This window comes from Chiloscyllium plagiosum, unplaced genomic scaffold (assembly GCF_037043375.1).
Source record: "Chiloscyllium plagiosum isolate Xiang-an unplaced genomic scaffold, Cpla_swu_hap1 HiC_scaffold_29, whole genome shotgun sequence".
In the NCBI taxonomy this organism is placed as follows: domain Eukaryota; kingdom Metazoa; phylum Chordata; class Chondrichthyes; order Orectolobiformes; family Hemiscylliidae; genus Chiloscyllium; species Chiloscyllium plagiosum.
The window spans coordinates 4,414,492-4,426,150 of record NW_028270167.1 but is presented as its reverse complement, the minus strand read 5'-3'; the positions used below and the strand labels follow the sequence as shown (position 1 = coordinate 4,426,150).

Below are 11,659 nucleotides of genomic sequence, written 5' to 3'. Positions count from 1 at the left end.
TCTCAATAGTATCTTTACATGCAGATGAGGAAGGACACCACTTCAATTGAGACAACACATCCATCCTAGGGCAAGCCAAATAGAGACATGTGTGAGAATTCCTAGAAATATGGCATTCCAACCGGAACTCTATCAACAAACACAATTGACTTGGATCCCATTTACGACCCCCGAGAAAAAGAACAGAAAAGGGCATCACCACAGGAAATGACATCACCGCAGGAAATCACATCACCAACCCAAGGAAACCTAAGCACATAAATAGAAAGCAGGCTACATCAACAGTGCTTCATCGGCAGGCTCACTGATGATGTTACCTAGTATGGTGACAAAATGTCTGAAAATAAAACTTCCAGCTCAGCGAGCAAACCTGTATCCAGAACCTCAACCTGAGCTACAAATCTTCTCAAAACTCGCTAACACCCCCTAGCTGTTACTGAGCCCCAGTGACCTCAATGCTATTAGAATAATTAGATATTTCTTGCTACATCTCTGTGACATGGATATCTGCATAAAGATTCTTGGAGGCAGTCAGTATCTTGGCCTGGCATAAGACTCATTTGCCCCTTCACTGTAACACTTTTTTATTTACAGATCTACACTACAAGTTACTGAATATGGTTCTCCAGCCTAGTGCCTTAGATAACTCTCTTCACAAACATATTCCTCACTTAAATTCTTCTTCTGCTCTGCTGATAATCAAAGTAACCTCCCCATCAATTATATCATAATTATTTGTAAATTCCATCACACCACAACACAGTCACTTTGCTCAGGGGATGGTTAATGTTTACCTAATAATCTGATTAACTGTCAAAATCTCCAAAGTTTTTTTCTAGATGAGCAAGCGATTTATTTGTACTTTCAATTCAGAAAGCTGTGTTCACGATGAGGCTTCTTCTGCATTTGGGAGACCAAACACCGACTGGGTGATCTCCTTGTTACAAATCTCTGTTCAATCTGTTGGTGTAACCCTGAGCTTGCAGTCCCTTACCTTTCTAATTCATTGACCCATCTTCACACTAACCTCCTGGTCATCCGTCTCCCACCCTGTTTGAAAGAAGTTCAGGGGAAGTTTGAGGAACAGCACGCTTTATCTTTTGAGGAAGTACTTTACAATACTTTAGTGCAAGAACATTATCTGGTTACCAGCACTCCTGTATTTTGATGGTACTGGTTCTGTTTTTCCCCTTAAAGTCCTCCACTGAAACATCTTTTGGTCTTTACTTGTCTCGTTACATATCTATTGCACATCATCCCTATTGTCATTGACTTCTCCTGTATTTCACCCAACCACAGGCCTTCCGTCTTGGTCCTAATTGCTTACTCCAATTCCTTCCCTGCCTCTGTTTGTGCTTAAAAGCTACTCCTTGTTCCAGTTCTGGGGAAAGACCTTCAACCTGAAAGATTAACTCAGTTTCTCTAGAGATTCCCCAAGTGGTTCCAGCATTTTCTGTTGCTTGTCCATACTTCAGTTGCTGAAGCCTTTATTCCAAGGTGATCAGTGGTAGCATGTTCTATCCAGTTCTCCTGAGATTTCTGGTTTGGATTCTCACACTGACATTGAGGAGTGGGAAGGTGAGTGATCCACATGGGATTGGTGATCTAGCCTCGTAACAAAGCTTTGTTGTAGCAGGAGGTTTTGACCTTGTGTGATTCTCTGTAAGATGGGGAAGCAGTGAATCAGCTTTCCTGTTCTACATCTCTCCCAGTGTTTTATTTTCATTGTCCACCCATTTTACTCAAATGAGCAAAGTTGATCTTACACCCTTTTTTCATTGGTCATGAATCTCATGGAGTATATATCAGTTAACTCACTTTCCCAGCCTCACATTACAAAATGAATATTAAAATGCCCTATTGGATTGTTCAAACTGCTTTGAAGGTAGTTCTTTTTGCCATGCATTCACCTGTCTTTTTGTCATTGACAATCACTCACTAAAGAGTCAGATTGTTCATTGAGGAAGTTCTGTCTCACTGCTTACAGGTTCTGTTGCTCCTTGTGCTGCTGATGAGCCTGATCCCAGAGCCACATCTCTCACCACATCAAGTGGCACGGTGGCTCAGTGGTTAGCACTGCTGCCTCACAGTGCCAGGGTCCTGGGTTTAATTCCAGCTTCGGGTGACTGTCTGTGTGGAGTTTGCACTTTCTCCCCGTGTCTGCGTGGGTTTCCTCCCACAATCCAAAGATGTCAGGTGGATTGGCCAACTAAATTGCTCATAGTGTTAGATGCATTAGTCAGGGGTAAATATAGGTAAAAACAATGACTGCAGATGCTGGAAACCAGATTTTGGATTAGTGGTGCTGAAAGAGCACAGCAGTTCAGGCAGCATCCGAGGAGCAGTAAAATCGACATTTCGGGCAAAAGCCCTTCATCAGGAATAAAGGCAGAGAGCCTGAAGCGTGGAGAGGTAAGCTAGAGGAGGGTGGGGGTGGGGAGAAAGCAGCATAGAGTACAATAGGTGAGTGGGGGAGGGGATGAAGGTGATAGGTCAGGGAGGAGGGTGGAGTAGATAGATGGAAAAGAAGATAGGCAGGTAGGACAGGTCATGGGGACAGTGCTGAGCTGGAAGGATGTAACTGGGGTAAGGTGGGGGAAGGGGAAATGTGGAAACTGTGTATAGGGTAGGGGAATGGGTCTGGGTGGGTTACTCTTCGGAGGGTCGGTGTGGACTTGTTGGGCCAAAGAGCCTGTTTCCACACTGTAAGGAATCTAATCTGGGAGGTGGAATTGGTCCTTGCCTTTGAGATCATTGGCATTCCTTTGATGTAACACCTCTTGCCGATGAGTGTTCTCAAAGAATTGTATCTCTTTACACAGGACCTTCCCCCAAGTTGGTTTCTTCTGAACAAGGGAGTCCCATTTGTTGACATCTATATAGCATTTCTTGAGGAAAAGCTTCAGGGAGTCTTTGAAGCTCTTCCTATGTCCTGTCCTTGTTTGAGGGCCTTCCTTGAGCTGGGTGAAGACGATTTACTCTGGCAGTCGGAACTCAGGTTTCCTGGGCACTGAGCATCCATCTGTCCGGAACCAGGAGCCTTGCTGATAAGTTTGGTTTGAAAATGTGTAGAAACGAGGGGAATTCGATGGTTGAAGAAAGGAAACAGAAATTATTCTCAGCCTAATTTTTGACATGGCACTCGTGAACATCCCAAAGGGCATCACAGCTAATGAACTAATTTTGAGGTGTGGTCATTGCTGTAGTGTGTGAAACTAACCCACCAAGTTTGTAGCACAAGTTCCCACAGACAGCAATGTGATAACGACCATGGCAAGTGGACCAGGAAGAATGCAAGTAAAATCAAAATACTGCAGTTGCTGGAAATCTGAAACGAACACAATGCTGGAGAAACTCAGCAGGTTTCACAGCATCTGTGGGGCATGAAACAGAGTTAATGTTTTGAGTCCAGTAACACTTCTTCAGAATGTCCCTTTCTCCACAGATGCTGCCAGACCTGCTGAGTTTCTCCAGCATTTTCTGTACCACAAAAAAACTTCATTGCTGTCTTTCACAATTATGTAATTGAATCATTTACATCCACCTCAGGGAATCCCTACAGTGCTGAAGCAGGTCATTCAGCCCATCAAGTCCACATTGATCCTCGGAACAGTATCTCATCCAGACCCATTTCTCTACCCTATCACTGTATTTTTCCCATGGCCAAACCCTCCTAACTTGCACATCTTTGGACTGTTGGAGGAAACCGGAGCACCCAGAGGAAACCCATGCAGACACGGGGAGAACATGCAAACTCCACACAGACAGTCACCCAGGGCAGGAATTGAACCTGGGTCTCTGGCACTTTTGGCCACCTTGCCACTCACTTGAGAGGTTGGACAAAGCCTCATTTGTGATTTCAGCCTTGGGTGACTGAATGTATGGCGTCTATATAGTCTCCCTGTGTCTGTGTGGGTTTCCTCCGGGTGCTCCGGTATCCTCCTACAGTCCAAAGATGTGCAGGTAGGTGGATTGTTGTTGAAACTTTATTGCTGGAACAGCACAGCAGGTCAGGCAGCATCCAGGGAACAGGAGATTCGACGTTTCGGGCACAGGCCCTTCTTCAGGAATGAGCAGAGAGTGTTCAGCAGGAGAAGATAAAAGGTAGGGAGGAGGGACTTGGAGGAGGGGCGTTGGAAATGTGATAGGTGGAAAGAGGTCAAGGTGAGGGTGATAGGTCGGAGTAGGATGGAGGCGGAGAGGTCAAGAAGAAGACTGCAGGTCAGGAAGGCGGTGCCGGGCTGGAGGGATTCGGCTGAGACAAGGTGGGGGGAGGGGGGATGAAGAAACTGGTGAAGTCCAAGTTCATCCCCTGTGGTTGGAGGGTTCCCAGTCGGAAGATAAGACGCTCCTCCTCTGACTGTCGCGTTGTTGTGGTTTGGCGGTGGATGAGTCCAATGACCTGCATATCCTCGGTGGAGTGGGAGGGGGAGTTGAAATGCTGTGCTACAGGGTGGTTGGGTTGGTTCGTCCGGGTGGCCCAGAGGTGTTCTCTGAATCGCTCCGCAAGTAGGCGGCTTGTCTCCCCAATATAGAGGAGGCCACACCGGCTGCAGCGGATGCAGTAGATGATGTGGGTGGAGGTGCAGGTGAATCTGTGGCGGATATGGAAGTTTCCTTTGGGGCCTTGGAGAGAAGTGAGGGGGGAGGTGTGGGCGCAAGTGTTGCACCTCCTGCGGTTGCAAGGGAAGGTGCCGGGAGTGGAGGTTGGGTCGGTGGGGGGTGTGGATCTGACAAGGGAGTCGCGGAGGGAGTGGTCTCTACGGAAAGCTGATAGGGGAGGGGAGGGAAATATATCCTTGGTGCTGGGGTCTGTTTGGAGGTGGCGGAAGTGACGGCGGATGATGCGCTGTACATGGAGATTGGTGGGGTGGTAGGTGAGGACCAGTGGGGTTCTGTCCTGGTGGCGGTTGGAGGGGCGGAGCTCAAGGGCGGAGGAGCGGGAAGTGGAGGAGATGCGGTGGAGGGCACCGTCGACCACGTCGGGGGGGAAATTGCGGTCCTTGAAGAAGGAGGCCATCTGTGTTGTACGTATTTTGAACTGGTCCTCCTGGGAGCAGATGCGGCGGAGACGAAGGAATTGGGAGAATGGGATGGCGTTTTTACAGGGGGCAGGATGAGAGGAGGTGTAGTCCAGGTAGCTGTGGGAGTCGGTTGGTTTGTAGTAGATGTCCGTGTTGATTCGGTCGCCTGAGATAGAAACAGAAAGGTCTAGGAAGGGGAGGGAGGAGTCCGAGAATGTCCAGGTGAATTTGAGGTCGGGGTGGAAGGTGTTAGTGTAGTGGATGAACTGTTCAACCTCCTCGTGGGAGCACGAGGTAGCGCCGATACAGTCCCCTTCCTAGACCAAGGATATATTTCCCTCCCCTCCCCTATCAGCTTTCCGTAGAGACCATTCCCTCCGCGACTCCCTTGTCAGATCCACACCCCCCACCGACCCAACCTCCACTCCCGGCACCTTCCCTTGCAACTGCAGGAGGTGTAACACTTGCGCCCACACCTCCCCCCTCACTTCTCTCCAAGGCCCCAAAGGAAACTTCCATATCCGCCACAGATTCACCTGCACCTCCACCCACATCATCTACTGCATCCGCTGCAGTCGGTGTGGCCTCCTCTATATTGGGGAGAGAGGCCGCCTACTTGCGGAGCGATTCAGAGAGCACCTCTGGGCCACCCGGACGAACCAACCCAACCACCCTGTAGCACAGCATTTCAACTCCCCCTCCCACTCCACCGAGGATATGCAGGTCATTGGACTCATCCACCGCCAAACCACAACAACGCGACGGTCAGAGGAGGAGGGTCTTATCTTCCGACTGGGAACCCTCCAACCACAGGGGATGAACTTGGACTTCACCAGTTTCTTCATCCCCCCTCCCCCCACCTTGTCTCAGCCGAATCCCTCCAGCCCGGCACCGCCTTCCTGACCTGCAGTCTTCTTCTTGACCTCTCCGCCTCCATCCTACTCCGACCTATCACCCTCACCTTGACCTCTTTCCACCTATCACATTTCCAACGCCCCTCCTCCAAGTCCCTCCTCCCTACCTTTTATCTTCTCCTGCTGAACACTCTCTGCTCATTCCTGAAGAAGGGCCTGTGCCCGAAACGTCGAATCTCCTGTTCCCTGGATGCTGCCTGACCTGCTGTGCAGTTCCAGCAATAAAGTTTCAACTTTGATCTCCAGCATCTGCAGACCTCACTTTCTCCAGGTAGGTGGTTTGGCCATGGGAAATTGTCCCATAATACCCAGGGACATGCCAACTAGTGAGTAGGCCATGGAAAATGCAGGGGATAGAGTGGGGGGTGTGGGTTTCAGTGAGATGCTCTCTGGAGGGCCAGTGTAGACCCAATGGGTTGAATGGCCTGTTTCCCCACTGTAGGGATTCTGTGATTGGTTCTATGATTTAATGCCTCCTCCAAAAGCTGGCACCTATGACATTGCAATATTCCCTCAGCTTGGAACTTGTGAGGATAGATTGTGTCCTCGAGCACATCAATCCCTTGTCTGAACCCCTGCCACTTAACCCCCTGCATTTGTCTAATAAAAAAAATGGGTGGCACGGTGGCACAGTGGTTAGCACTGCTGCCTCACAGCACCAGGGTCCCAGGTTCTATTCCAGCCTCGGGCAACTGACTGTGTGGAGTTTGCACATTCTCCCCGTGTCTGTGTGGGTTTCCTCCGGGTGCTCCGGTATCCTCCTACAGTCCAAAGATGTGCAGGTCAGGTGAATTGGTCGTGCTAAATTGCCGATAGTGCACTAGTCAGAGGGAAATGGGTCTGGGTGGGTTACTCTTCGGAGGGTCGGTGTGGACTGGTTGGGCTGAAGAACCTGTTTCCACACTGTCTTTCACAATTATGTAATTGAATCATTTACATCCACCTCAGGGAATCCCTACAGTGCGGAAGCAGGTCATTCAGCCCATCAAGTCCACATTGATCCTCGGAACAGTATCTCATCCAGACCCATTTCTCTACCCTATCACTGTATTTTTCCCATGGCCAAACCCCCCTAACCTGCACATCTTTGGACTGTGGGAGGAAACCGGAGCACCCAGAGGAAACCCATGCAGACACGGGGAGAACATGCAAACTCCACACAGACAGTCACCCAGGGCAGGAATTGAACCTGGGTCTCTGGCACTTTTGGCCACCTTGGGAATCTAATCTAATGAGGCTTCCATTTGCTCTTCATCTCTCTCCATTCTCTCTCTGTCTCTCTCCGGAATGAAGGGTTGTACAGGAAACAGGGATTTGTGATTGGGAGGGTTGGGGAGGTAGAGGGGGTGGGGGTGTGCAGCTGGCTGGAATTGCCACATGAGAGTGAGGGCCGAGCTACCACTGGGACTGAAGCCAGAGGATTGGGATATCACCAGGGACGTGGACTATGCAATCCTTTGGCGATGGCAGCTTAGAAACTAGGTCAGGTTCATTGCCTCTCAGCTCAAATGTGCCAGAACACTCCTATTAATATTCCAGTCAGACTCATCTGTTTGAAATGAAATGCCTGATTTGTGAATAATGTTGCTTTCATTTGACATGACTCAATGATGTAATTACAGGGAGTTGCTGGAATAATTACGATCCACAATAATTTTTAAAAAAATCTATTACTCAACATCCAAGATAATTATGAAAAGATTCCAAATTATTTTGTACTTAAAAATACTTGCTACATACAGTCTCTTGATGGGATACTTTTCTTTGAAATAGCAGATTAGCAACAAAAAAACTTTCATTTTCCTTTAATATAATAAAAGATCTCAACACAGAAATTCCTAAATAAAATCTGACACAGAGACACATAAAGAGAGATTAGGACAAATGGGAAGGCATTGACAGAGCAGAATTGCTGTCAGACTAATAATTCAGAGATCTAAATAATGTTCTGGGGTCCTGGGTAAAATCTGGAATTAAAAACCTAATGATAACTATTCTCAATTGTTGTAAAAACCCACCTGGTTCACTAATGTCCTTTCGGAGAGGACATCTGTCATCCTTACCTGGTCTGGCCAAACGTGGCTCTGAAATAGCCAATCTAGCTACTCAGTTGCATCAAGCTGCTACAAACCCTCAAAATAGGAATGGAGCCTACAGGTTAACCTGGTGCTGGAAGCAGCAACTGTAAACATAGCCCTGTCGACTGAAAGGTCTTTGTTCCAAATTCTGGGGAGAAATGACAAAACTGTCTCATAGACTAATCAAGAAATAACCTGACAGATTGTACTGAGGGAATCATACCTCACGGACAATGACCCAGTCACCGCCATCACCAACCTTGGGTATGTCCTGTCCCACCGGCAGAAATCTGCCCCCTTCTTTGTCATCACCACCTGGAGGAAGCACTGAGGGTGGCAAGAGCGCTGATGTACTCTGGGTGGGGGTTTCAATGCCCACCACCAAGAGTGACTCGGCAGCAGTACTACTGATAGAGCTGGTCGGGTCCTAAAGGAAGTAGAATCTAGACTGGGTCTGAGGCAGGTGGTGAGGGAACCAACAAGAGGGAAAAACATACTTGACCTCATCCTTACCAATCTGCCGGCTGCCGATGCATCTGTTCATTGCAGTATTGGCAGCAGTGACCATGCTCAATTCCTGAGGAGATAAGGTCTCATCTTCATATTAAGAATATCCTCCATCGTATTATGTGACACTATCATTGTGCTAAATGGGACAGATTTCAAACAGATCTAGCAACTCATGACCATGTATCCATGAGGCGCTGTGGGCCATCAACAGCAGCAGAACTGTACTCCAGAACTGTACAATCTGTAACCTCGTGGCCCGGCATATCCCCCACTTAACCATTACCATCAAACCAGGGGATCAACCCGGGTTCAATGGAAAGTGCAGGAGGACATGCCAGGAGCAGCACCAGGAACACCTGAAAATGAGGTGTCAACCTGGGGAAGCCACCAAACAAGACTACTTGTCAAACAACATAAACAGCAAGTGATCGACAGAGCTAAGTGATCCCACAACCAAAGGATTAGATCTAATCTCTGCAGCCCAGCCACATACAGTCATGAATGTTGGTGGAAACTTAAACAACTCACTGGAGGAGGAGGCTGTACAAATATCCCATCCTTAATGATGGAACAGCCCGGCACATCAGTGCAAAAGATAAGGCTGAAGCATTTACAACAATCTTCAGCCAGAAATGCCGAATGGATGATCCATCTCAGTGGATCTCCTCCAGTGATCCCCAGCATCACAGATATCAGTCTTCAGCTAATTCGATTCATTCCATGCAATATCAGAAAAAAGCTGACAGCACTGGAAATTGCAAAGACTCAGGACCCTGACAACATTCCACCAATAGTACTGAAGACTTGTGCTCCAGAACTTGCGACTCCCCTAGCCAAGCTTTTCCAGCGCAGTTACAATGCTGACATCTACCCGATAATGTCGAAAATTGACCAAGTATGTCCTGTACATAAAAACTAGAGCAAGTCCAATCCAGCTAGTTACTGCCCCATCAGTCTACTCTCGATCATCAGTAAAATGATGGAAGGTGTCATCAACAGAGCTATCAAGCAGCTCCTGCTCAGTGATGCCCAGTTTGGGTTCCCCCAGGGCCACTCAGCTCCTGACCTCATCAAAGCCTTGGTTCAAACAAGGACAAAAGAGCTGAATTCCAGAGGGGAGTGACATCAAAGCTGAGTTTGACCAATCGTGGCATCAAGGAGACCCAGCAATATGCAAGTTAATGGGAATGGGGGGCAAACTCTCTGCTGGCACATATGCAGATAGTTGTGGCTGCTGGAGGTCTGACATCTCTAGGACATCTCTGCAGGAGTTCCTCAGGGTAGTTTTCTGGGCCCAACCATCTTCAGCTGCTACATCAATGACCTTCCCTCCATTGTAAGTTGGCGGGGGGCGAAATAGTCGCTGATGATTATGCGACATTTAGCACCATTCACAGCTCATCAGATAATGAAGCAGTCCTGTGTACAAATACAACAAGATCTGGACAATATTCAGACTGATCTCCTCCCGGCAATTGGAGGCAGCAGCAAGGACATCCTCCCAGCATTTGGGGACAGCAATAACGGTAAAGCTCCTCCAACGGCCGGAGGTGGCGGCAGTGTTAGTGGCAGCAAGAACATTGCCCCTCCCAGCGATTGATGGAGACTTGCAGGCTTACTGAGACATCAGGCCATGGCTAGGCCCGGGTACTTGCATCGGTGGTTCCTTTATGGAGATGACTTCAAGATCCGGACATTTCTTTTATTTCTGCTGTAGTCTTTTTCAAATTCTGGTTTTGTAACCACGATGGTGCCCGAGATTGGCGACGTTATACACTCTTCATTGTACTCATGTATTCCTATACTCGAATACACATTACAATAAAATCTAATTCCAATTCCAATTTCAATAGCAACATAGTTCAATAGGCTTAGAATTAGAGCGTTGCAATCATTTTGGAATGTTATAGGGCTGCAGGAGATTACCAAGATCAGGAACAGAGAGGCCATGGAGGAACTGGAAATGAAGAATACTAAGTTTAAAACTTAGATATTGCTAACTCAGTGAGCACACACTGAGTTAGCAATAACCAAAGGTTATTAAATGACTGTCTATAACAGTGTATATGATGGAGCTAATCACAAATATTGCCCATCTTCAGGGAAAATGGATTGGGTAAGGTGTACTTGAAAGAATCGCTGGATCCATTTGGTGAGGCTTGAGGTCTGTCAAGACCCCATCGATACTTACTTCCATCAATTGGAGAGCAACAGGACCACACATGCTCCCTCCCACTCCACACTGAGATACATGTATTCTAAAGCTTGAACTTCTTGGTTTTGGAGGTAGCTTCTGGAATTCCTGTTAGGCCATACATGTGCTTAGCTTCCCTGAGTCTCACTGGTGCTTGGCACATCATTTGAATAGTAATGGTGTGAGGGGATATGGGGAAAAGGCAGGAGATTGGCACTGGGTAATTGAACCAGTGCAGGCACAATGGACTGTGCTAGCACAAGTCTGTGATTCTGTAATCCACCCAGACCTACCTTGCAGAATGAGCCGGCTGCCACTCAGGTTGGGCGTCTGGAGATGTTCCGCCCTTGCTCTCCCACCAACATGTCCAATATTACACCTTCCTGCACCACAATTTACTGGGTCATTTTTGTACAGGTACCACTGACCAAGTTAAAAGCAGATCCATCAAGTGCTTTAGCCTTCAAAAGATTCTGCCCTGTGGACTGTGGGAGTCCAAGTATGTGGGGTTCCTCCAGTTTCTGCACAAGAAGACTGTGGTGAATAAGAAAAGAGGCAACAGGTGATATCAGCAGGGGAAGTGCTGTGTTCAATGCCTCAGTAGTTATATTGGGATCTCAATTGTTTCCAACTTACACAAATTACTTGAATTCAGAGATTCAATGAAATTGATCAGATTTGTAGATAGTACTAAAATAAAGTGGGTTGCTGACTCTGAAAACCACAAATGTGTTCTACAAAATGCCTAAGTAGGCAGATCAATGACAGATGATATATAATACAGACTTGGGTAACACACAGCTTGCAAAAAGAATAGGGTGCCCTATGTTCAGTGTTTTTTGTAAATCATGTCAAGGCAGCGACGATGAAATTGAAAGAGTCCCAGGGGTTTTGGTGGACTAAATGCACAATGTAACAACTCTCCACTCTCCTCCATCC

The 11,659-nt window shown here is 47.5% G+C and overlaps 1 pseudogene; it reads left to right on the top strand.

Moving 5' to 3' along the window:
* Positions 1-10,126, top strand: part of LOC148142237 (uncharacterized) — a 43,119-nt pseudogene extending 32,993 nt beyond the window's left edge.
* Positions 10,127-11,659: the final 1,533 nt, after the last annotated feature.